We start from the raw sequence: 27162 nt of genomic DNA, 5'->3' as shown, positions 1-27162 counted from the left end.
TTCGCAGATCAATCGTAAAATCGCCACACACCAAACACAGAGTATTACGGACACGCAACACATCCTGCCAGTTGAATGCCATTCCGCACACTGACTCATCAGATATGCAGCTCTTGCCACCTAGCGGTGCAAAGATCTACTCCTACTTTCCAGATGTCAGCACAAGTCCCGAAAGTTTTGGTTTCCCCCTCGTATTCTTGGTGATCACACACTCTTTTAAGAACAATGTACCTCTATTTGTAATGTATAATGGAAGATCACGAATCGCGGTGACTTCCGTGTATTTGTAATCTTTGAGTAAAGTGTGATTTATTTTCGTCTTTGTGCATATTTCTGTTAGTTAACTTCTTCACGATACTGTAGCACTTCTTTCTATGTACTGTCCAAGTCATGAAGCTACGTTACTTGGCAGTGACACATCATGCGAACGTTACTTTCGTCCTTAAGTTTGGCACACCATTGTATTTGATCAAGTTCCAGACGTGTTATATCATCGAAGTCCTCTTCGTAAGCTATTTCCAGTGCCACACTGCAAGCAAGGAAAATAAACAGCTCGTCATTTTTAGTCGCACTGGGTGTATAAGCTGCGGCATTTTATGGCTGACACACTATGCGTACCTATTTACGACTAGAGTACACATAAAAGTGTTCCAAATGTAAACATCATTGCTTCTCAGTCATAGACTTAATCTCTAGAATTCAGTGAAGCGCGCAATGGACGACAACGACTGTCATCAAAGATGATACCTGTAGTGGCGTGGCAAGACAGCCAAGTCACTCGGAGGTAGCCGAAAGGCACGCGTTAAGCTCACGCAGATTGGCGTGAGGTCTGGAACAAGGTAAAGTAATTATCCTATAAAGAAAAGAACGTAGTTCTTGGAATACTTAACTTTAATCCACAATTGGAGAACATTATTACACTGAATATAAACTGGTAATGGCGCCTTGCTAGGTCGTAGCAAATGACATAGCTGAAGGCTAAGCTAACTATCGTCTCGGCAAATGAGCGCGTATTGGTCAGTGTAGCTTCGCTAGCAAAGTCGGCTGCACAACTGGGGCGAGTGCTAGGAAGTCTCTCTAGACCTGCCGTGTTGTGGCGCTCGGTCTGCAATCACTGACAGTGGCGACACGCGGGTCCGACGTATACTAGCGGACCGCGGCCGATTTAAAGGCTACCACCTAGCAAGTGTGGTGTCTGGCGGTGACACCACAATACCTATGAGCACAGAATATTAACATAATGAAGCTAAAACTAACTCTTGTAAATGAAACTATGTGCAGATGTGGAGCTATAAACAGAATATACTGCAAATTTTGTTTCGGTACACGGCCATCAGAAAACAGTGTGTGTTTGAAAAACAAACGCAAAACATACACTTTACGGCGAGGAGTGTCATGACTACTTCTTTCATGTCCAAAGACAGCTATATAAAACTAATCGCATGTCCCTTTTATTAGTATCGTGTTGTTCAGTCTTTTGAATGGATTAGCCACTAAATTCTAATGTATTTCACTTGCAACTTTTTTTCGATTGTGGCGAAAAGTTGTTGACAGAATTCGATCGAACTTACTTGGCACCGAAACTGCGCTCGAAACCTCTGAAAATATTCGACGGGCTTTGTGCCAACTGTGCACGACCTGACTGCAGAGGTGCTATGCCGCCAGTATATCTCTCGCAACCTCCAGCGTCTACTGACTTTCTCGTCCTTATCTAATAATATTTCAGCTCCAATTGCCGTGTTCCGATGGCTGCTGGAAACAGCCTAACCGCACAAGTGAATGCTGTATTTGGATGTGTATAGCGTCGGGCACGCACGCCTGAATTCTGTGTCTCACCTGGCGCTCTCTAAACCTCACTATCACTCTCCATGCAGAAGATGAGGCTCTGTCATGGTTCCGTTTATGAAGTGGTGCTGCAACTGCTGTTATTGCAGGATATTAAGGATCCGCTTTTCACTAAAGAACTCTTCGTAATGTTTCATCTGATGCCACGTTATTATTCTGTGACGTAATCCTTACCACAGCACTGTTATACACATACGAACTATGACACAACATTTCATCTACATCTATGTGATTACTCTGTTATTCACAGTAAATTGCCTGGCATAGAGTTCAATCATCCACCTTCAAGTTGTCTTTCTACCGTTCCACTCTCGAACGGCGCGCGGGAAGAACGAGCACTTGAATTTTTCTGTGCGAGCCCTGATTTCCCTTACTTTATCGTAATGATCATTTCTCTCTATGTAGGTGGGTTCCAACAGAATGTTTTCGCAGTCGGAGGAGAAAACTGGTGATTGAAATTTTATGAGAAGATCCCGTCGCAACGAAAAACGCCTGTGTTTTAATGATTCATTGGCACTCCAATTCACGTATCATGTCTGTGGCACTATCTCCCCTATTTCGCGACAATACAAAACGAGCCGCCCTTCTCTGAACTTTTTTGAAATGCCTGGGCTAGCAGGACAGAGCAGATTAGGTAGTGGAAAGGGACCAAAATAAGTTGCTGTCAGTTGCATTCAACATACAAACTTTATTTATCAGCACACAATATTATAACACGGATGCAAAACAATCAGAACTTTAATCGACCTCCTATGATTAAATTTATTCGGCTGCAGGCCACACTCAAAATCCAAGAAAAGGCCTAAGCAACAAATTGAAATACAAGGTTATTCTGGAGGTTTCACCCAAAAATATTTCCTAAATATTCAATCTAAACAGGCAGAAGGCCTTATCAATGTAATTTTAATGGAACTTGGCTGGAGGCCGCATATTAAGTAATAAGAAGAATTTCAATCAAAAGGCAGGATGCCGTATCTTCAAACATTTCGTGCAAAATTCGGCTGAAGGCCCCTTGCAAAAGCATAACAATCTTATGCCTTAAGGGTAAGACAAGAACATTAATTTAAGAGACATTAATACTCGGCTGAAGGCCACATATCAACGAAATATGTTTAACGGCTAGGAAAAGAGTTTCAATTTAAAAGGCAGAAGGCCTTACTTTAAAACATCTCATGTAAAATTCGGCTGAAGGTCCAATATAAAAGAATAACAATCTCGTGCCTTGAGGGCAAGACAAGAACATTAATTTATGAGATATTGATACTCGGCTGAAGGGCACGCATCAACCAAATAACTAAAACCCAAACAGGGAAGTTACTATGTAACACACAAGAAACGGCGCTAAGAAGTTTCCAAGGGTCGGCCTGGGGTGTAACACTAACGCCCGTTTAGGTGAAACAGGCAGCCTGTCCAACGACATCTTAATCTGAAGGCAACCCAACCGACACCCAGCCGACCTACCAATCAACAAGATCAGTTCCACTCCACGCAACCGGCAAAACGACCACAAGATTTCAATACAACGACACACAGAATATTGGCGCCCACAACGACCAACAATACCTCAGCTGTCGAACTACACGCCGCACTGGACAGGTGCAATACGACGAGGAAAATAGACTGCCAAAAATTACGTCAACAACCAGGGTAGGTAACCGCAACGTCAACGGCTACAAGGCAGAAGATACCGCTGGTCAACTTCAATAACAGGGAATAAATTAAGTTGAACTCTACTGTAAGACGGCTGGAATCTTACCCGACTTGAATAGACACACGTTGTTGCTCGCGGGAATGTCCCGAAAGCGCCGGCCGGAGTGGTCGTGCGGTTCTAGGCGCTACAGTCTGGAACCGAGCGACCGCTGCGGTCGCAGGTTCGAATCCTGCCTCGGGCATGGATGTGTGTGATGTCCTTAGGTTACTTAGGTTTAATTAGTTCTAAGTTCTAGGCGACTGATGACCTCAGAAGTTAAGTCGCATAGTGCTCAGAGCCATTTGTCCCAAACGCGACAACCAGGATCGAACGAGGAAATATAAACAGTTGAGGCTCAATTGTAGGTTAAGTGAGGACTCAACTTTCATGTCCAAGATCGGTGGGTGGCGAACTTCGTAGCACTCGCAAGCAGCACCTCACACTCCAACCGCGCGTGCACGCCGCCAGCGGCCCCGTCCAGAATACGCACGACGGAGACTTCCATGCTGCTCCAGGCCAACCGACCGACTGGTCGCACACTGCCCAGCTCGAAACTATATCCGTTACACCAAATATAGTACAGCAGTAATAGTATCAATAGACGCTGCTGCTGCCACTCACAGAGAGGACAGCAACAAAAAAAAAAAAAAAAATGGCTCTGAGCACTATGGGACTCAACTGCTCAGGTTATTAGTCCCCTAGAACTTAGAACTAGTTAAACCTAACTAACCTAAGGACATCACAAACATCCATGCCCGAGGCAGGATTCGAACCTGCGACCGTAGCGGTCTTGCGGTTCCAGACTGCAGCGCCTTTAACCGCACGGCCACTTCGGCCGGCGACAGCAACATTACTGCGATAACCGTAGGAGAAATAAAACCACAGGACTACAACCAAGGTTTACCCCAAGACAAGCATGAGTCGAGCCAGCCTGTCCAACGACTTCTTAATCTGAAGGCAACCCAACCGACACCCAGCCGACCGACCAATCAACAAGATCAGTTCCACTCCACGCAACCGGCAGCCCCACCTGATGCAGATCCCACACCGCACAGCAATACTCCAGAATAGGGCGGACAAGTGTGGTGTAAGCAGTCTCTTTAGTACACCTGTTGCACCTTCTAAGTGTTCTGCCAATGAATAGCAGATTTTGATTTGCTCTACCCGAAAGATTATCTACAGGGTGTTACAAAACTTTCAGGAAACAATCCTCACACACAAAGAAAGAAAATATGTTATGTGGACATGTGTCCGGAAACGCTTACTTTCCATGTTAGAGCTCATTTTATTACTTCTCTTCAAATCACATTAATCATGGAATGGAAACACACACCAACAGAACGTACCAGCGTGACTTCAAACACTTTGTTACAGGAAATGTTCAAAATGTCATCCGTTAGCGAGGATACATGCATCCACCCTCCGTCGCATGGAATCCCTGATGCACTGATGCAGCCCTGGAGAATGGCATATTGTATCACAGCCGTCCACAATACGAGCACGAAGAGTCTCTACATTTGGTACCAGGGTTGCGTAGACAAGAGCTTTCAAATGCCCCATAAATGAAAGTCAAGAGGGTTGAGGTCAGGAGAGCGTGGAGGCCATGGAATTGGTCCGCCTCTACCAATCCATCGGTCACCGAACCTGTTGTTGAGAAGCGTCCGAACACTTCGACTGAAATGTGCAGGTACTCCATCGTCCATGAACCACATGTTGTGTCGTACTTGTAAAGGCACATGTTCTAGCAGCACAGGTAGAGTATCCCGTATGAAATCATGATAACGTGCTCCATTGAGCAAAGGTGGAAGAACATGGGGCCCAATCAAGACATCACCAACAATGCCTGTCCAAACGTTCACAGAATATCTATGTTGATGACGTGATTGCACAATTGCGTGCGGATTCTCGTCAGCCCTCACATGCTGATTGTGAAAATTTACAGTGTGATAACGTTGGAATGAAGCCTTATCCGTAAAGAGAACATTTGCACTGAAATGAGGATTGACACATTGTTGTATGAACTATTCGCAGAAGTGTACCCGTGGAGGCCAGTCAGCTGCTGATAGTGCCTGCACACGCTGTACATGGTACGGAAACAACTGGTTCTCCCGTAGCACTCTCCATACAGTGACGTAGTCAACGTTACCTTGTACAGCAGCAACTTCTATGACGCTGACATTAGGGTTATCGTCAACTGCACGAAGAATTGCCTCGTCCATTGCAGGTGTCCTCGTCGTTCTAGGTCTTCCCCAGTCGCGAGTCATAGGCTGGAAAGTTCCGTGCTCCATAAGACGCCGATCAATTGCTTCGAACGTCTTCCTGTCGGGACACCTTCGTTCTGGAAATCTGTCTCGATACAAACGTACCGCGCCACGGCTATTGCCCCGTGCTAATCCATACATCAAATGCGCATCTGCCAACTCCGCATTTGTAAACATTGCAGTGACTGCAAAACCACGTTCGTGATGAACACTAACCTGTTGATGCTACGTACTGATGTGCTTGATGCTAGTACTGTAGAGCAATGAGTCGCATGTCAACACAAGCACCGAAGTCAACATTACCTTCCTTCAATTGGGCCAACTGGCGGTGAATCGAGGAAGTACAGTACATCCTGACGAAACTAAAATGAGTTCTAACATGGAAATAAGCGTTTCCGGACACATGTCCACATAACATCTTTTCTTTATTTGTGCGTAAGGAATGTTTCCTGAAAGTTTGGCCGTACCTTTTTAAAACACCCTGTATGTGATCGTTCCAATTTAGGTTGCTTGTAATTGTAATCCCTAAGTATTTAATTGAATTTACAGGCTTCAGATTTGTGTGACTTATCGCGTAATCGAAGTTTAGCTTATTTCTTTTAGTACTCATGTTAATAACTTCACTCTTTTCTTTATTCAGGGTCAATTGCCACTTTTCGCACCGTACATGTATCTTATCTAAGTCATATTGCAATTCGTTTTGGTCATCTGATGACTTTACAAAACGGTAAATGACAGCATCTACTATAGACGGTCTAAGACGGCTACTCTCATTGTCTCCGATGCCGTTAATATAGATCAGGAGCAATAGAGTGCCTATAACACTTCCTTGGGGAACTCCGGATATTACTTCCGTTTTAATTGATGACTTTCCGTATATTACTACGAATTGTCATCTTCCTGACAGGAACTGAGGAATCCAGTTTCACAACTGAGGCGATAGTCCATAGGCAGGCTGTATGTTTGGAAGACGCTTGTGAGGAACGGTTCCGAAAAGCCTTCTGGAAATCTACAAATATGAAATCAATTTAACATCCCCTGTCGATAGCATTCATTACTTCATGAGTATAAAGAGCTAGTTGTGTTTCGCAAGAATACGTGCTGACTATGTGTCAATAAATCGTTTTCTTCGAGGTACTTCATAATGTTCGCATATAGTAAATGTTCCAAAACCCTACTGCAAATCGACGTTAGTGATATGGGCCAGTAATTCAGCGGATTACTCCTACTTCACTTTCTGCGTATTGGTGTGACTTGAGCAGTTTTCCAGTCTTTAGGTACGGTTCTTTCTGTGAGCGAGCGGTTGTCGTAGTAATTAGTATGTGCTCACAGTTTGATGCAGTATCTTCCTGCCAACTTCTTAACATATCTTGCGCAGCCAACACAATTCTGTTAATCACAAGCGCGCTAATTACAGCAGTTAGTAATTATCACTATCTGTGACCTTGTACATACGCAACTGGCCCCCCACTACCGTGGCTGACGCTCAACTCCACCTCAGATCGCACCACAACAGCACCACATTGTACGCACGCAGTAGGGCTTGTACAGCATATTGCACAACATTACGATTTACTCACTACTAATTTGTCGTAAATGTTACAGTTTTCAGAGGGGTGACCATGTCGGAGTGGCTCAGCCACAGAGCAGGTGTATGTTACAAAAAGAATCATTCAGAGAACTTTGAAGTGTTTTGGAACTTCAAATCTCTATAACTCCATCTTTATACAGGTTTTTATTTTGGACCTATCTTACTGATCGAAACGGACCAGGATTTTTCGATAGAAGAGAGAACTAGGTCATCAAATTAACCAGGAGAGCTTCTGTCGAGCTTGGAAATTAGGAGAGAGGTGCTCTCTGACATTAATTGGAGTTGTGATGGTGTATCAGGAGTTGTGCTTAGCTTCATACCATGAGAGTGTGGCCTGTCAGAGAAAGAGATCCGAACGATGTTCTGATTGCCACCAAGTTTCACGACCAGACTACTCTAGAGTGTGAAAATTACCTTCGGAATAAATGACGAGGTATGCAATACATTAAGTGACATCGCATTTCTTTTCTGTTGTCAGTGACACCCAGGTGTCAGCAAGAAGGAACTAATAACTAAAATTATGTAGTAAGCAGCTTATAAAAACTGAAGCAAACCTCAGCTTGTAGACTGTCATCCTCAGTCTAAAAAAAAGAATATAAAACGAAAATAAATGTATCCTAAATAAGGAGTTATAGAGTAAATGATAATTGTTTTCTGAATACTGGATTAAGTTTTACGTCCACTGTAAGCTATTAGAAATTTTTACACACTTGAAGTTTAGTGTGGTATAGTACTCTTCATCTGTAGAAACCTTCTAACAGTTTATGGTGGACACAAAAGTGGTTTATCCACTTTAAGGGGAGCCGGAAGTGCCTACGCTGCCCATGTTAAAATCACTAAGTTTGAGGAACATTTATGAATAAGCTACCAAATAGAAAAACTTGAATTTTTTTTACATATAGAGTGGTTTAGTATTGCAGTTATGACAGAGGGATTTTGGAGTATCTTTTCTAGTTTCCTTCCAATTATTTTTTTTATTAATGACCCAAATTTTTTACAAATAATTGCTTTATAATTAAACTGAAATAAAACTACTGAACATATTGCCAAATGGCTGTGTTACAATGTAAGTTTGACCACTAGGAGTGCTGTATAAAAATTTCATCTCTCTAGCTTGAGTGGATTTTGAGAAAATGTTCCTTATATTCGAAAAATTCTAATTTATGGGAAATGGCTATCAAAGTTTCTCAATACATTCCTGCACTATAGGATGGATTATCAGGGTCTTCTTCTTCATCCTCCAAAAGCTTCCTCTTCTGTCTTCTTTTCTGGCCTGTTGTTCCATCATACTTCATATGCCTTTCTCTTCTTTCTGCTCCTCTTATCCTTTCTCTGTCAATATTTCTTAGTGCTCGTACAGTGTTCACCCCAGCTGTAAATCCTAATGCCTTCAGAACTTCACACTTCACACTGTTCCCTTGGTTGTAGGTTGCTATTGCATCATAAATGCCAAAGTGCAGTGTTTTTATGCTTACAAACACCCTTTTAGGAATCACTTTCCAAATCAAATTGTTTACACTCTCATTAGAATTCTGCGTCTTTCCGTTTAGACATTTGTGTAACAATTCTGGCTGTGCTAAGTCATGAAAAATTGGTTTTATTGTTCCCTCCTGATTCTTGTACATACTGCATATTACCCGCTTTACACAAGAAGTATAATACTACCAACAACAGGCGCAACACTGAACTAATTCGAAACGGTAAAGAGCAATGAGACGATGTTCCGCACTCTTATTCATTGTAGTATCGCAACTTGGTATTAGTGTTAATTTTCTTTTCCCTACGTTCTTCCTCTTCTTATATACACGGTTACTAAAACGTGGCATCGTAACCAGACCGAAGTGTACGACAATATTAAATGGAGCAAGATGTTCGAAATTCTGAGGAAAATAGGAGTAAGCTGTAAGGAAATACGGGTAATATTTGTCACAGAAAACAATGTAGCCAACCCTTGCACACTCGCTGTATGCGTAACATAAGGCGCTGTATGCGTAACAGGCCGAGAAAATCCCAAGCAGTTCGCCAGGAAGTCACGAGAGGGTGTTAGATGCATTCAGCGGCCGCCCATTTCCTCTGCAGGCGTGGGGGAAATTGGTAATAACTACACTTCTAGGGCGAGTAGAACAATAATTCAAAGTTTACATTAAAGAGGAATGTTCCAATTAATTTTCGGTAGCAAAAAAAAATCGTAATTTTTTTTTGGTTTGGCCACCTCCGGCTCCCCTTAAAAACTATGTAATGGCTCTAGATCCACACTGCAGAAAACTTTGATAATTATTGTTCGAATTACTATTATTATTATTTCTTTCCTTTCTCAGACGTTATGTCTGGTTAAAAATTGAAAGTGACACGGACCTTGATCAAGCGTGACTTCCTTTTAACTGTACGGTATATATTACGTTGCATTTAGGAATTTCTGGGTAATTGAACTTGTATGAATAATTACAGATTTCTGTATTTGTATATATACGTTTGGATGTAGCTGTATTGCGTTGATGTACTGGTGGATATTGTGTGGTATGACTCCTGTAGTTGATAGTATAACTGGTAAAATGTCAACTTTATCCTGATGCCACATGTCCTTGACTTCCTCAGCCAGTTGGATGTATTTCTCAATTTTTTCTCCTGTTTTCTTCTGTATATTTCTTGTATTGGGTGTGGATATTTCGATTACTTGTGTTAATTTCTTCTTTTTATTGGTGAGTATGATGTCAGGTTTGTTATGTGGTGTTGTTTTATCTGTTATAATGGTTCTGTTCCAGTATAATTTGTATTCATCATTCTCCAGTTCATTTTGTGGTGCATACTTATATGTGGGAACGTGTTGTTTTATTAGTTTATGTTGTATGGCAAGTTGTTGATGTATTATTTTTGCTACATTGCCCTGTCTTCTGGTGTATTCTGTATTTGATAGTTTTGTACATCCGCTTGTGATGTGATCTACTGTCTCCATTTATCTGTTTTGGTATTGGGATCTTTAATAATATGCTTGCTGTAATATCTGGTGTTTATTGTTTGATCCTGTATTGCAATCATGAATCCTTCCATCTCACTGTATATATTGCCTTTTCTTGGCCATGTGTTGGATGCATCTTGATCGATGTGTGGCTGTGTTAGGTGATACAGGTGCTTGCCATGTAGTGTTTCCTTTTTCCAATTTACTTTCTTTGCGTGTGTTGATGTTATGTGATCTAAAGGGTTGTAGAAGTGGTTATGAAATTGCAGTGGTGTAGCCGATGTATTTATATGAGTGATTGCTTTGTGTATTTTGCTAGTTTCTGCTCATTCTATAAAGAATTTTCTTAAATTGTCTACCTGTCCATAATGTAGGTTTTTTATGTCGATAAATCCCCTTCCTCCTTCCTTTTTGCTTAATGTGAATCTTTCTGTTGCTGAATGTATGTGATGTATTCTATATTTGTGGCATTGTGAACATGTAAGTGTATTGAGTGCTTCTAGTTCTGTGTTACTCCATTTCACTACGCCAAATGAATAGGTCAATATTGGTATAACATAAGTATTTATAGCTTTTGTCTTGTTTCTTGCTGTTAATTCTGTTTTCAGTATTTTTGTAAGTCTTTGTCTATATTTTTCTTTTAGTTCTTCTTTAATATTTGTATTATCTATTCCTATTTTTTGCCTGTATCCTAGATATTTATAGGCATCTGTTTTTTCCATCGCTTCTATGTAATCTCTGTGGTTATCCAATAAGAAATCTTCTTGTTTAGTGTGTTTTCCCTTGACTATGCTATTTCTCTTACATTTGTCTGTTCCAAAAGCCATATTTATATCATTACTGAATACTTCTGTTATCTTTAGTAATTGATTGAGTTGTTGATTTGTTGCTGACAGTAGTTTTAGATCATCCATGTATAGCAAATGTGTGATTTTGTTTTGGTATGTTCCAGTAATGTTATATCCATAATTTGTATTATTTAGCATGTTGGATAGTGGGTTCATAGCAAGGCAGAACCAGAAAGGACTTAATGAGTCTCCTTGGTATATTCCACACTTAATCTGTATTGGCTGTGATGTGATATTACTTGAATTTGTTTGGATGTTAAGTGTGGTTTTCTGGATGTTAAGTGTGGTTTTCCAATTTTTCATTACTATATTTAGGTACTGTATCAATTTAGGATCTACTTTGTATATTTCCAATATCTGTAGTAACCATGAGTGGGGTACACTATCAAAAGCTTTTTGGTAATCAATGTATGCGTAGTGTAGCGACCTTTGTTTAGTTTTAGCTTGCTATGTCACCTCTGCATCTATTATCAGTTGCTCTTTACATCCTCATGCTCCTTTGCAGCAGCCTTTTTGTTCTTCATTTATAATTTTTTTCTGTGTTGTATGTGTCATTAATTTATGTGTAATGACTGAAGTTAATATTTTGTATATTGTTGGTAGGCATGTTATGGGGCGATATTTTGCTGGGTTTGCTGTGTCTGCTTGATCTTTAGGTTTCAGATAAGTTATTCCTTTTTTAAGTGTATCAGGGACTGTGTATGGGTCTGCAATGTAACTGTTAAATAATTTAGTTGGATGTGAATGTGTTGAGGTGAACTTCTTTACTCAGAAATTTGTTGTTCTATCTTTTAAAGGAGCTTCCCAATTGTGCAAAGAATTAATTGCTCGGGTGACTTCATGCTGCAAAATTATCACTTCAGGCATTTGTGGTAACATCTTGTATGGTTCTGTTTCTGCTTTTATCCACTGTGCATGTCTGTTATGTTGTACCAGGTTTGACCATATGTTGCTCCAGAAGTGTTCTATGTCTGTTACGTTTGGTGGATTGTCTATTTTAATGTGTGTTATCTATTGTCTGATAAAATTTCTTTTGGGTTGTGTTGAATGCTTGGTATTGTTTCCTTCTATTTTCACTTTTTTTGTATCTTCTAAGTCGTTTGGCCAATGCTTGCAATTTCTGCTTCTTTTCATTTAATTGCTCTATTGATTCTTGTTGTGAGATTTTACCTAACCTTTTTCGTTTTTTGTCTGATATTTCATTTCTTATAAATTGTGTTAGCTGTCCAATGTCTTTTCTCAGTTTTTCTATTCTGATCTGTAGCCTGTGTTGCCATGCTGGTTTTGTGGGTTTCTTCTGTGTGTTGGTTGGTTCTGATCTCTGCCTAGTGTGTATATTTAGTGTAGTGAGTGCTCCTATATAAACCAGTAGTTGTAACTTTTCCGTAGTTGTGTTTTCATTTATTTTGTTGTGTATGATTGTGTTGATAGTTTTTATTGTTATTTCGACTTGTGGGTTATTTGGCGGTCTATGCAAGAATGGTCTAATGTCTGTATTTCTGTCTTTGTATTCTATATATGTCAGCTGAAATTTCTCTTCTATATCTAACATGTGTGTCACTTTGTGTTCTATTTGTGCTTGTTCTGCTGGCTGTCTTAAGATTTCGTTTTCCTCTGATTGTTTAACTGATGCGTGTAGGTCTTTGTTTGTTTGCTCTGGGATGTTTGAGTCCATTACTGTATTTTCTTCTTCTTCTGATTGCACATTATTTTGTTCCAGTATTTGTTGTACTTGTTGGCTCAAATGGCTCTGAGCACTATGGGACTTAACAGCCATGGTCATCAGTCCCCTAGAACTTAGAACTACTTAAACCTAACTAACCTAAGGACATCACACAACACCCAGCCATCACGAGGCAGAGAAAATCCCTGACCCCGCCGGGAATCGAACCCGGGAACCCGGGCATGGGAAGCGAGAACGCTACCGCACGACCACGAGATGCGGGCCTGTACTTGTTGTTTGATGTTTTCTAATTCTGACTGGGGTATCCTGTTAGTTTTGATTATTACACGGATCTGATCAGCTAGTCGTTGTTCTGTTAAAATTTTTAGTTCAGGGTATCTGGTAATAAATGTTGTGTATACTTGTGATCTGTATCCAGTTCTGTTGGTTCTAAAGTTTGTTGCTTGGTAATAACAGAACATGAGGTGTCAGTTAACTTCATCTGACCATCTCATCCTCAGTCTTTGTTTTCCTTACAGAGTGGTTGCAGGAAGCATATCCTGCAAAACACCTCTATTTGGATTTAAAACATTTTCCGTGTGGCTAGCAGTGTAGTTACCTTTGTGGTCGGGCATAGGGTTCAAGCGTCGTCCCCGACCATGACAGCACTTGTCCGAGGCTTCATTAGTTCTGTCCTGAACACTAAAAGGGGGGTTAGCCCTATTAGTGGTTTGTTCTTTTCGTCGCCTTTACGACTGGCAGAACAAACCGAGGCCTATTCTTTTCCCGGGCCTCCACGGGGTTTATTATTATTATTATTATTATCATTATGCTGAATTTGAATTATTATCATTTCAGATAAATGGAGTTCCAGCCACAGTTATTACAGAGCAAATCCAGAGTCCTCATTCACTTAACATAAAAAAACAAACAAACAAGTATATAAGTAATGATAATCGAAGTTGTAGCGGCAAATAAAAAGTGGAAACGGAAAGCGTTCTAAGGACCAAGTAGCACGCCTGTCAGGAGAATGAAAAGACAGTTTACTTCTTTTTAAATAACTTATTTGTATCAAAAAATAAATATGTATTCTTAAATCACAGAACTATGTTGTCCATCTTATCACCGCAAAAAATAATGAGACAAACTACTAAATAAGAAATTTATTAAGAACTTTCAATGTGCGCACCATGAAACTGACTGGTTATAAGTGCCAATAACAAAGTTTTCTTTCAGTTGCCATAAATGCAGAGGCACTATGTTTTATTTGAGATAACACAATTACAGAAATATAACTATAATATAGTACCTCAACTAGTAAAACTATAGTGAACAAAAAGCATTACTCATTGTTTTTAATTTATTTCGCAAGAAAAGTCAACAAAACTATAATATATTTTGCAAGAGAATAATTAAATTAAGTTCATTATTGTCTTTTGTCTCTTACTCAACTCCATTCTTGTAATCAGATTTTGAAAACTTTGTAAGTAGGCTGTTTAGGTTTTTTTTTATTGGTAACGCCACGTATCACTCTGTATGAAAATCATTGGCTGTGCTCTGTGCAGTCTGTGGCTGGTTTGCATTGTTGTTCGCTATTGTAGTGTTGGGCAGCTGGATGTTAACAGCGCGTAGCGTTGCGCAGTTGGAGGTGAGCCGCCAGCAGCGGTGGATGTGGGGAAGTGAGATGGCGGATTTTTGAGAGCGGATGATCTGGACGTGTGTCCATCAGACACAGTACATTTGTAAGACTGGATGTCATGAACTGCTATATATATTATGACTTTTGAACACTATTAAGGTAAATACATTGTTTGTTCTCTATCAAAATCTTTCATTTGCTAACTATGCCTATCAATAGTTAGTGGCTTCAGTAGTTTGAATCTTTTATTTAGCTGGCATTATTGGCGCTCACTGTATTACAGTAGTTAGAGTAACGAATATTTTTGTGAGATAAGTGATTTGTGAAAGGTATAGGTTAATGTTAGTCAGGGCCATTCATTTGTAGGGATTATTGAAAGTCAGATTGCGTTGCGCTAAAAAAATATTGTGTGTCAGTTTAGTGTTGATCAGAATAGGTAAAGAGCGAAATGTCTGAGCACGTTCAGTTTTGCTCAGCTGTTTGAAAATCAAATAATGTAAGAGATTTATCAGCACAGTAATTCATTAATTTTTGTAAGGGGACGTTTTAACTTCATGTAAGATTCCTTGTGCTGTTGAGGAAGAAATGGCAACTTGTTTTAAAGGTATATTTGTTTTGCAACTGATAAACATGGCTGGGTATATTGACGAAGTATGACATGGCACAGACCAGCCATGGCCTTTCCTCTTCTGTTTAAGAGTAAGAATCGGTATTTAAGATAGACGAATATGAGAAACTTCGATCATACTGAATTTCGACAGCTTACACGTCTTCATTGACAACATTGTTCAGCAGCATTTTTAAAATCAAATGAATTTGCCCGCATTGGAATTAGGTGGAATGAATTCATAACTTTTGCTCACTCAATGGTCTTGCGTAAATCTTGGGGAACGAAGTCTTCGTTTGTACATAATTGCAAAGTCTTTGTCTCAGCTGAAAACGCTCTGCCCACTCACTAAAAGTCTGTATGTTAATCTCATGCTTAAGGGAGGAGGCAAGGACCGAGAGGCAGGTACTTGGAAATCCGGAGGGAAGCGGTGCTTGGTCAATGGCCAATAATTTCTGAAACATTTTCTCCGTGTTCTGACACTTGGAGCAGGTCTAGGGAATGAAATAGTCTATCGAGAACACAGTCGCACTGAAAATGATTTGTGAGAAAATGGCACTAAGAACGTTTTCCATTTCCGCTGTTTAGTTAGCACAGAGCAAATCCAGAATCCTGCCAGACGTAATATAAAAAGAAAATAATCGAATACATATGTAATTACTAAATACACCTTTTTCCAAAGCTGTTTCACAGAGGAAGACCGCACTGCAGTTCCTTCTCTAAATCCTCGCACAAACGAAAAAATGGCTGACATCGAAATAAGTGTCCAAGGAATAGAAAAGCAACTGGAATCACTCAACAGAGGAAAGTCCACTGGACCTGACGGGATACCAATTCGATTCTACACAGAGTACGCGAAAGAACTTGCCCCCCTTCTAACAGCCGTGTACCGCAAGTCTCTAGAGGAACGGAGGGTTCCAAATGATTGGAAAAGAGCACAGGTAGTCCCAGTCTTCAAGAAGGGTCGTCGAGCAGATGCGCAAAACTATAGACCTATATCTCTGACGTCGATCTGTTGTAGAATTTTAGAACATGTTTTTTGCTCGCGTATCATGTCGTTTTTGGAAACCCAGAATCTACTATGTAGGAATCAACATGGATTCCGGAAACAGTGATCGTGTGAGACCCAACTCGCGTTATTTGTTCATGAGACCCAGAAAATATTACATACAGGCTCCCAGGTAGATGCTATTTTTCTTGACTTCCGGAAGGCGTTCGATACAGTTCCGCACTGTCGCCTGATAAACAAAGTAAGAGCCTACGGAATATCAGACCAGCTGTGTGGCTGGATTGAAGAGTTTTTAGCAAACAGAACACAGCATGTTGTTATCAATGGAGAGACGTCTACAGACGTTAAGGTAACCTCTGGCGTGCCACAGGGGAGTGTTATGGGACCATTGCTTTTCACAATATATATAAATGACCTAGTAGATAGTGTCGGAAGTTCCATGCGGCTTTTCGCGGATGATGCTGTAGTATACAGAGAAGTTGCAGCATTAGAAAATTGTAGCGAAATGCAGGAAGATCTGCAGCGGATAGGCACTTGGTGCAGGGAGTGGCAACTGTCCCTTAACATAGACAAATGTAATGTATTGCGAATACATAGAAAGAAGGATCCTTTATTGTATGATTATATGATAGCGGAAGAAACACTAGTAGCAGTTACTTCTGTAAAATATCTAGGAGTAAGCGTGCGGAACGATTTGAAGTGGAATGATCATATAAAATTAATTGTTGGTAAGGCGGGTACCAGGTTGAGATTCATTGGGAGAGTGCTTAGAAAATGTAGTCCAGCAACAAAGGAGGTGGCTTACAAAACACTCGTTCGACCTATACTTGAGTATTGCTCATCAGTGTGGGATCCGTACCAGATCGGGTTGACGGAGGAGATAGAGAAGATCCAAAGAAGAGCGGCGCGTTTCGTCACAGGGTTATTTGGTAACCGTGATAGCGTTACGGAGATGTTTAATAAACTCAAGTGGCAGACTCTGCAAGAGAGGCGCTCTGCATCGCGGTGTAGCTTGCTCGCCAGGTTTCGAGAGGGTGCGTTTCTGGATGAGGTATCGAGTATATTGCTTCCCCCTACTTATACCTCCCGAGGAGATCACGAATGTAAAATTAGAGAGATTAGAGCGCGCACGGAGGCTTTCAGACAGTCGTTCTTCCCGCGAACCATACGCGACTGGAACAGGAATGGGAGGTAATGACAGTGGCACGTAAGGTGCCCTCCGCCACACACCGTTGGGTGGCTTGCGGAGTATGAATGTAGATGTAGATGTAGATGTAATTATAGTCAAACCAGTACATTAATATATAGAAATTAGGAAAACAACGCTACCCAGCCACTTGAAATGTGAAACCATTATGAAGTAGGGGAGAGTGTTCTACCTATAGTATACCTAGGAATCTATGATCTTTCTTGGTCGGTACTTCAGTGTAGTGACTGATATTAGAATCATGTGAATGAATACGTACTAGAGAGCATCAGAGTCAGTTTCCGCCAAGTTCAACAGATTTTGTCGCCTTTAGACATTAGATTGTGTTTTATGTAGCATTCGTAAACATTTTGAGTTCTGCGAATTTAAGTGCCGTGTAGTACAGTATATCAAAACTATTTGGAATACATTGTTAATTCTTTAGACACAGATGTTCACAGTGAGTGATTTATATAGGATGGACATTAATAAAACGGACAAACTACAGGGACGGGTTCCATACTGGATATATAGGAAAAGAGGTCCCGTGGACATGTGTCCGGAGGTGGACAGTGAGCATTGCAACGACCACATATTATACCGGAACACAGTACAGAGTGTCATCGCATCCACGTCACAAAAAATTTTGAAAGTGACACTCATGGGATGCAATATCAAGCAGGATACACGTAACCGTGCTTTGGGTTGCACCATGGTGGCGAGCCATTTGTCTGGAGCTTGTACCAGTGTTCGTCTCAATAGCCTGTAGAACGAAGACCTCCAAATCTGGTTTACGCACAGCTCGCCACCTCCCTGCACGTTCGTCTTTCTGCAAGGACCCATGATCACACAAACACCCAAAAAGCTCTTGAAATGTTGCGCTATGTCATTGGTGTCTGTGAGAGTACTTGCTTAGGTGGAACCGTGCTGCCTCTCAACTGTTAAATGGATACGGTCTAGAGGCAGCAGAAACACCATCTCGGCTTCTTCCCGACATGAATACCGAACCATTTCGCTTCTTACAGTACGCTGCGACAATCACACAGCTTGCAACACACAAGTAACACACGGCACGTGGTCAGAGGGACTGTCGTTTGTCAGCGCCATGTACGGTGGCAACGATGCATTTCTGGACACGTGTTCGTACGACCTTTATTCATCCATTTTCAGTCAGGAATCCGTCCCTGCAATTTGTCGGTTTTATTAATGTTCACCCTGTAAGCATTTGGACAGTTAAGCCACACTTCGCCGGTGGAGCGACACCTTGAAACAGGAACCATGGCCTAGGTGATACTTGCAAATGAACTGAGTTTCTTCAGTGTCTTAATACAAATATAAAACAAAAGTTTTGCATCACCCCGGCTCACAGAACTCCTGAAGATAGACGCTGACTGTGGATACTGTGTTACAGACACAGTCCTTTTGACTGTTCAGAGATTTCACTAAACCTGCCCATGTACAGAAACCAGATGGCAGTTATAAGGGTCGAGGGACATGAAAGGGGAGCAGTGGTTGGGAAGGGAGTGAGACAGGGTTGTAGCCTATCCCCGATGTTATTCAATCTTTATGTTGAGCAAGCATTGAAGGAAACAAAAGAAAAATTCGGAGTAGGTATTAAAATCCATGGAGAAGTAATAAAAACTTTGAGGTTTGCCGATGACATTGTAATTCTATCAGAGACAGCAAAGGACTTGGAAGAGGAGTTGAACGGAATGGATAGTGTCTTGAAAGGAGGGTATAAGATGAACATCAACAAAAGCAAAACGAGGATGATGGAATGTAGTCGAATTAAGTCGGGTGATGCTGAGGAAATTAGATTAGGAAATGAGACACTTAAAGTAGTAAAGGAGTTTTGCTATTTAGGGAGTAAAATAACTGAAGATGGTAGAAGCAGAGAGGATATAAAATGTAGACTGGCAATGGCAAGGAAATCGTTTCTGAAGAAGAGAAATTTGTTAACATCGAGTATAGATTTAAGTGTCAGGAAGTCGTTTCTGAAAGTATTTGTATGGAGTGTAGCCATGTATGGAAGTGATACATGGACGGTAACTAGTTTGGACAAGAAGAGAATAGAAGCTTTCGAAATGTGCTGCTACAGAAGAATGCTGAAGATAAGGTGGGTAGATCACGTAACTAACGAGGAGGTATTGAATAGGATTGGGGAGAAGAGAAGTTTGTGGCACAACTTGACTAGAAGAAGGGATCGGTTGGTAGGACATGTTTTGAGGCATCAAGGGATGACAAATTTAGCATTGGAGGGCAGCGTGGAGGGTAAAAATCGTAGAGGGAGACCAAGAGATGAATACACTAAGCAGATTCAGAAGGATGTAGGTTGCAGTAGGTACTGGGAGATGAAGAAGCTTGCACAGGATAGAGTAGCATGGAGAGCTGCATCAAACCAGTCTCAGGACTGAAGACCACAACAACAACAACAACAGCCCATGCATCAGCAGCGCCTATCAGATGGAGGGGGTCCGGAAGCCGATCAGCTCCAGTCATTCCACCAGGAAGGAGGTACACGGCTTGTGTTGTCTGTAGTTCAACCGTGCCTAGATGGTCAATACCGCGTCCGTGTTGTTACTTTGTGCCAGGAAGGGCTCTCAACAATTAAGGGTCCAGGCGTCTCGGAGTGAACCAAAGGGATGTTGTTCGGACATGAAGGAGACACAGAGAGACAGGAACTGTCGAATACATGCCTCGCACAGGCCGCCCAAGGTCTACGACTGCAGTGGATGACCGCTACCTACGGATTATGACTCGGAGGAACCCTGACAGCAACGTCACCATGTTGAAGAATGCTTTTCGTGCAGCCACAGGACGTCGTGTTACGAATCAAACTGTGCGCAATAGGCTGCATGATGCGCAACTTCACTCCCGACGTCCATGGCGGGGCCCATCTTTGCAAACCACGACACCATGCAGCGCGGTACAGATGGGCCCAGCAACATGCCAAATGGACAGCTCAGGATTGGCATCACCTTATCTTCACCGATGAATATCGCAATATGCCTTCCACTAGACAATCGTCAGAGACGTGTTTGGGGGCAACATGGTCAGGATGAAAGCCTTATACACACTGTCTAGCGAGTGCAGCAAGGTGGAGGTTCCCTGCTGTTTTGGGGTGACATTATGTGGGGCCGAGGTACGCCGCTGGTGGTCATGTAAGTTGCCGTAACGGCTGTACGATACGTGAATGCCATTCTCCTCTGCCATTGGCAGCATATTGGCGAGGCATTGGTCTTCATGTACGACACTTTGCGACCCCCCCCCCCCCCCCCCCCCACACCGTGCACATCTTGTGAATCACTTCCGTCAGGATAACGACATCGCTCGACTAGAGTGGCCACCATGTTCTCCAGACATGAACCCTATCGAACATACTTGGGTAGATTGAAAAGGCCTGTTTAAGGACGACGTGACCCACCAACCACTCTGAGGGATCTACACGGAATCGCGATTGAGGAGTGGGACAATCTGGAGCACGACATCGCTCGACTAGAGTGGCCACGATGTTCTCCAGACATGAACCCTATCGAACATAAGTGGGTAGATTGAAAAGGCCTGTTTAAGGACGACGTGACCCACCAACCACTCTGAGGGATCTACACGGAATCGCGATTCAGGAGTGGGACAATATGGAGCACCAGTGGCTTGATGAACTTATGAATAGTATGTCACGATGAATATAGGCACGCATCAATGCAGCAGGACGTGTTGCTGGGTATTAGAGGTACCGGTGTGTACAGAAATCTGGACCACCACCTCTGAAGGTCTCGCTGTATCGTGGTATAACATGCAATGTGTGGTTTTCATGAGCAATAAAAAGGGGGGAAATTACTTTGGTCTCTATTCCAATTTCCTGTACAGGTTCCGGAACTTTCGGAACCAAGGTGATGGAAAACGTTTCTTGATGTGTGTAATATTACTTGCTTTCAGTACCGAAAATTGTTTTAGTTCACAGTAGCTCCTATTTCAAAATGTATTTAGCTTTTATTGGTTATTGATAACATCTCTACTTGGTTTTATTTCATTTCTCGGTTATTGGTGTGTAATAGAGTAATAATATGAGATTGATCTTCTCGATTGCAATGCTTTTAAATTTCAACTGTTCCTACATACGTAATCATTTCGACCTTGTAACATGTTTTCACATTTGGCAAAACTTAATTTTCTAGAGTAATTTGTGCAATTTCAGAAAAAAAACGCAGCCCATAAAAAGCCAATGACAAAACTGAGATACTAAGCTTCTATTACAGAGCTGGATCGACACGAAAAGCTGATAAGTGTACCTAATTTCAACACACTGCATTGTTATTTAATAAACAAAAGACATAAAAGTCATTAGAAATTACTCCATTAACGCAAACGGAGTCAAAAAGCGTTTTAATAAAAAATTTCACGATATGAATTTATACGTATTGTAACGCAAAAGTGAATCAACTATTTTAAAAAATCATTCACATGAGAAGAAATTACAGATATTAAAATACTAAAGACCGAAGGCTTAGTCTGTCAACAGTCAAACTGAGCACTTCAAAAATAAGTATAAGAAGACAGATAATGGATCTTCTGCTACGAACGAACGAAGTTTCTAACATTGTTCACCGTTGCCAGCTATCAGGCATAAAACCAATACCTTCATTTCTATGTACATCTATAAATAATTTTGTTAAGATTGTGTCTAGTTTTATAAGCGCCGCTTATTTAAAGAATAATATATCTTCTTTTATGTCGAGTGCTTTCGTTTCGCTGTAATGAATAGAGTTCGGTATGCATAACAATTTTTCTCTGTAGACGCAATAATTTCAAAACAATTTTAAGCACAGGCTGTCGTTCATCTAAATGACCGCAGAGAAATTGCCTGTGGGAGTAGTTCCTGAATCCCTGATTAATCCCCTGGGCAGTATTAAGAATGGATATACGATACGAAAATTTCGCTAGCATGCTAATGGATATCTCCCTTGGAGCAGTTTAATTAAAACACCATTTAGAACAGAGCCTTACTCGGCACATATTGTTTCATCAGTCTAAATATTGATTAAACCTCTGAGTATTCGGTGATGTATGTACTACTACAAAGCACCAGTTACCAACTTCCCAATTCTTATCTTGTTGTTGTTGTTGTGGTCTTCAGTCCTGAGACTGGTTTGATGCAGCTCTCCATGCTACTCTATCCTGTGCAAGCTTCTTCATCTCCCAGTACCTACTGCAACCTACATCCTTCTGAATCTGCTTAGTGTATTCATCTCTTGGTCTCCCTCTACGATTTTTACCCTCCACGCTGCCCTCCAATGCTAAATTTGTCATCCCTTGATGCCTCAAAACATGTCCTACCAACCGATCCCTTCTTCTAGTCAAGTTGTGCCACAAACTTCTCTTCTCCCCAATCCTATTCAATACCTCCTCGTTAGTTACGTGATCTACCCACCTTATCTTCAGCATTCTTCTGTAGCAGCACATTTCGAAAGCTTCTATTCTCTTCTTGTCCAAACTAGTTACCGTCCATGTATCACTTCCATACATGGCTACACTCCATACAAATACTTTCAGAAACGACTTCCTGACACTTAAATCTATACTCGATGTTAACAAATTTCTCTTCTTCCGAAACGATTTCCTTGCCATTGCCAGTCTACATTTTATATCCTCTCTGCTTCTACCATCTTCAGTTATTTTACTCCCTAAATAGCAAAACTCCTTTACTACTTTAAGTGTCTCATTTCCTAATGTAATTCCCTCAGCATCACCCGATTTAATTTGACTACATTCCATTATCCTCGTTTTGCTTTTGTTGATGTTCATCTTATATCCTCCTTTCAAGACACTGTCCATTCCGTTCAACTGCTCTTCCAAGTCCTTTGCTGCCTCTGACAGTATTACAAAGTCATCGGCGAACCTCAAAGTTTTTATTTCTTCTCCATGAATTTTAATACCTACTCCAAATTTTTCTTTTGTTTCCTTTACTGCTTGCTCAATATACAGACTGAATAACATCGGGGAGAGGCTACAACCCTGTCTCACTCCTTTCCCAATCACTGCTTCCCTTTCATGCCCCTCGACTCTTATAACTGCCACCTGGTTTCTGTACAAATTGTAAATAGCCTTTCGCTCCCTGTATTTTACCCCTTCCGCCTTTAGAATTTGAAAGAGAGTATTCCAGTTAACATTGTCAAAAGCTTTCTCTAAGTCTACAAATGCTAGAAACGTAGGTTTGCCTTTTCTTAATCTTTCTTCTGAGATAAGTCGTAAGGTTAGTATTGCCTCACGTGTTCCAACATTTCTACGGAATCCAAACTGATCTTCCCCGAGGTCCGCTTATACCAGTTTTTCCATTCGTCTGTAAAGAATTCGCGTTAGTGTTTTGCAGCTGTGACTTATTAAACTGACAGTTCGGTAATTTTCACACCTGTCAACACCTGCTTTCTTTGGGATTGGAATTATTATATTCTTCTTGAAGTCTGTGGGTATTTCGCCTGTCTCATATACCTTGCTCACCAGATGGTAGAGTTTTGTCATGACTGGCTCTCCCAAGGCCATCAGCAGTTCTAATGGAATTTTGTCTACCCTCAGGGCCTTGTTTCGACTCAGGTCTTTCAGTGCTCTGTCAAACTCTTCACGCAGTATCTTATCTCCCATTTCGTCTTCATCTACATCCTCTTCCCTTTCCATAATATTGTCCTCAAGTACATCGCCCTTGTATAAACCCTCTATATACTCCTTCCACCTTTCTGCCTTCCCTTCTTTGCTTAGAACTGGGTTGCCATCTGAGCTCTTGATATTCATACAAGTGGTTCTCTTCTCTCCAAAGGTCTCTTTAATTTTCCTGTAGGCACTATCTATCTTACCTCAAAATGGTTCAAATGGCTCTGAGCACTATGGGACTCAACTGCTGAGGTCATTAGTCCCCTAGAACTTAGAACTAGTTAAACCTAACTAACCTAAGGACATCACAAACATCCATGCCCGAGGCAGGATTCGAACCTGCGACCGTAGCGGTCTTGCGGTTCCAGACTGCAGCGCCTTTAACCGCACGGCCACTTCGGCCGGCTATCTATCTTACCCCTAGTGAGACAAGCCTCTACATCCTTACATTTGTCCTCTAGCCATCCCTGCTTAGCCATTTTGCACTTCCTGTCAATCTCATTTTTGAGACGTTTGTATTCCTTTTTGCCTGCTTCATTTACTGCATTTTTATATTTTCTCCTTTCATCAATTAAATTCAATATTTCTTCTGTTACCCAAGGATTTCTACTAGCCCTCGTCTTTTTACCTACTTGATCGTCTGCTGCCTTCACTACTTCATCCCTCAGAGCTACCCATTCTACTTCTATTGTATTTCTTTTCCCCATTCCTGTCAATTGTTCCTTTATGCTCTCCCTGAAACTCTCTACAACCTCTGGTTCTTTCAGTTTATCCCATCTCCTTAAATTTCCACCTTTTTGCAGTTTCTTCAGTTTCAATCTGCAGTTCATAACCAATAGATTGTGGTCAGAGTCCACATCTGCCCCTGGAAATGTCTTACAATTTAAAACGTGGTTCCTAAATCTCTGTCTTACCATTATATAATGTATCTGATACCTTTTAGTATCTCCAGGATTCTTCCAGGTATACAACCTTCTTTTATGATTCTTGAACCAAGTGTTAGCTATGATTAAGTTATGCTCTGTGCAAAATTCTACAAGGCGGCTTCCTCTTTCATTCTTCCCCCCAATCCATATTCACCTACTATGTTTCCTTCTCTCCCTTTTCCTACTGACGAATTCCAGTCACCCATGACTATTAAATTTTCGTCTCCCTTCACTACCTGAATAGTTTCTTTTATCTCGTCATACATTTCATCTATTTCTTCATCATCTGCAGAGCTAATTGGCATATAAACTTGTACTACTGTAGTAGGCATGGGCTTTGTGTCTATCTTGGCCACAATAAAGCGTTCACTATGCTGTTTGTAGTAGCTAACCCGCACTCTTATTATTCATTATTAAACGTACTCTTGCATTACCCCTATTTGATTTTGTATTTATAACCCTGTATTCACCTGACCAAAAGTCTTGTTCCTCCTGCCACCGAACTTCACTAATTTCCACTATATCTAACTTTAACCTATCCATTTCCAATTTTCTAACCTACCTGCCCGATTAAGGGATCTGACATTCCACGCTCCGATCCGTAGAACGCCAGTTTTCTTTCTCCTGATAACAACGTCCTCTTGAGTAGTCCCCGACCGGAGATCCGAATGGAGGACTATTTTAACCTCCGGAATATTTTACCCAAGAGGACGCCATCATCATTTAATCATACAGTAAAGCTGCATGTCCTCGGGTAAAATTACGGCTGTAGTTTCCCCTTGCTTTCAGCCGTTCGCAGTACCAGCACAGCAAGGCCGTTTTGGTTAATGTTACAAGGCCAGATCAGTCAATCATCCAGACTGTTGCCCCTGCAACTACTGAAAAGGCTGCTGCCCCTCTTCAGGAACCACATGTTTGTCTGGCCTCTCAACAGATACCCCTCCGTTGTAGTTGCACCTACGGTACGGCCATCTGTATCGCTGAGGCACGCAAGCCTCCCCACCAACGGCAAGGTCCATTGTTCATGGAGGGAATTCTTATCATACAGAAAGAAAACTCGTTACGTCGCAGAAATGGCTTTACGCTGCAAGTAATTAACATCAAACAGCCAAACAATCTACCTGAATCTTTGTAAAGGTGACTGGGTCTTGTTATACCGTGAAGCTAGAAGTATGAGACCGGTCATCTTAAACAAAACAGCTGGATAAACAGTAATTTAAAAACAAGTAGTATGCTACTGCGGAGGGACAAAACATGTGACGCTATGTTACCAAGATGGCGGCATTCTTGCATGTAACTCGTGATTATAAAGTGGAGACAGGGTCACTGATATATCAATCTGATAGAGATTACGTGAAAGAAACAATGGTGCCTTTCATCTGAGTATACCGTTATTCATCCCAAAGTGTTATTTGCTTCACCCATTTCTTATTGTCTTTAACCAACAATGTTCAGAACCAACTTAGTCACCGTTCAGGAACCCTAAATCTAATGTAATTTTCGATAGGCTATAAAAAATTCATTTTAAACCAAGTTAAAAGTTCGTTATCTCGCGACCTGCAGTCATTTTCACTACACATCTGAGTGTGAGGGATGATTCAAACATCGTGTCTACATACGCACCATACGCCACAACATTCGGGCGTAACGCTTGATACATCTTCAACTGGAATAACTCTTCCAGTGACGTTTGATTAGTCGGTTTCAAATACTCGAGGTTGAAGAGAGGAAGGAAGGAACCATATAGTTTAGTGCAGGGCTTCACAACATACGTGCTCACGGAGCAAGCAGTGAGCAGCAAGTCGCGAGCACGGAGTAGCGCGAGCACGCTACCCCCACTACCGCACCAGAGCGGAGAGTGCGGAGAGTCACGTGGGGCACACAACAGCTGCCGCCAGTCAATGTAAATCCGCGGCCACCTGCAGGGATATCACTCACGAATTATTACTGCGACAAATGAAACAAATGAAGGAGAATGTATACGTGCCACATAATTTTATTAGCTTAGCGTATGCCTCTACATTCGTATTAATTTGTGAACTGTTACGCAATAAAAGGTATCACTGAAGTGTGGGATTCTCGGTTATCTTGTACTTTTTGCCCTTTACAACTGCGGCTATGTTCCGAGTAATTGTTCTTGTGCATTTTAGGCACAGCGTGCAGTTTAAATTTCGATCAGACAATGCGTTTCTCAGGCGCGTCTTGTTACATTTCATTGCAGAGAACAGATGTTCACAAACATACGTGGAACCGAACATTGATATTATTGTAGCCGCCAGTTTGTGCAAATGAGGAAATC

Source organism: Schistocerca nitens, chromosome 2, assembly GCF_023898315.1.
Source record: "Schistocerca nitens isolate TAMUIC-IGC-003100 chromosome 2, iqSchNite1.1, whole genome shotgun sequence".
Classification (NCBI taxonomy): Eukaryota; Metazoa; Arthropoda; class Insecta; order Orthoptera; family Acrididae; genus Schistocerca; species Schistocerca nitens.
Note: the sequence above shows the minus strand (reverse complement) of the source record.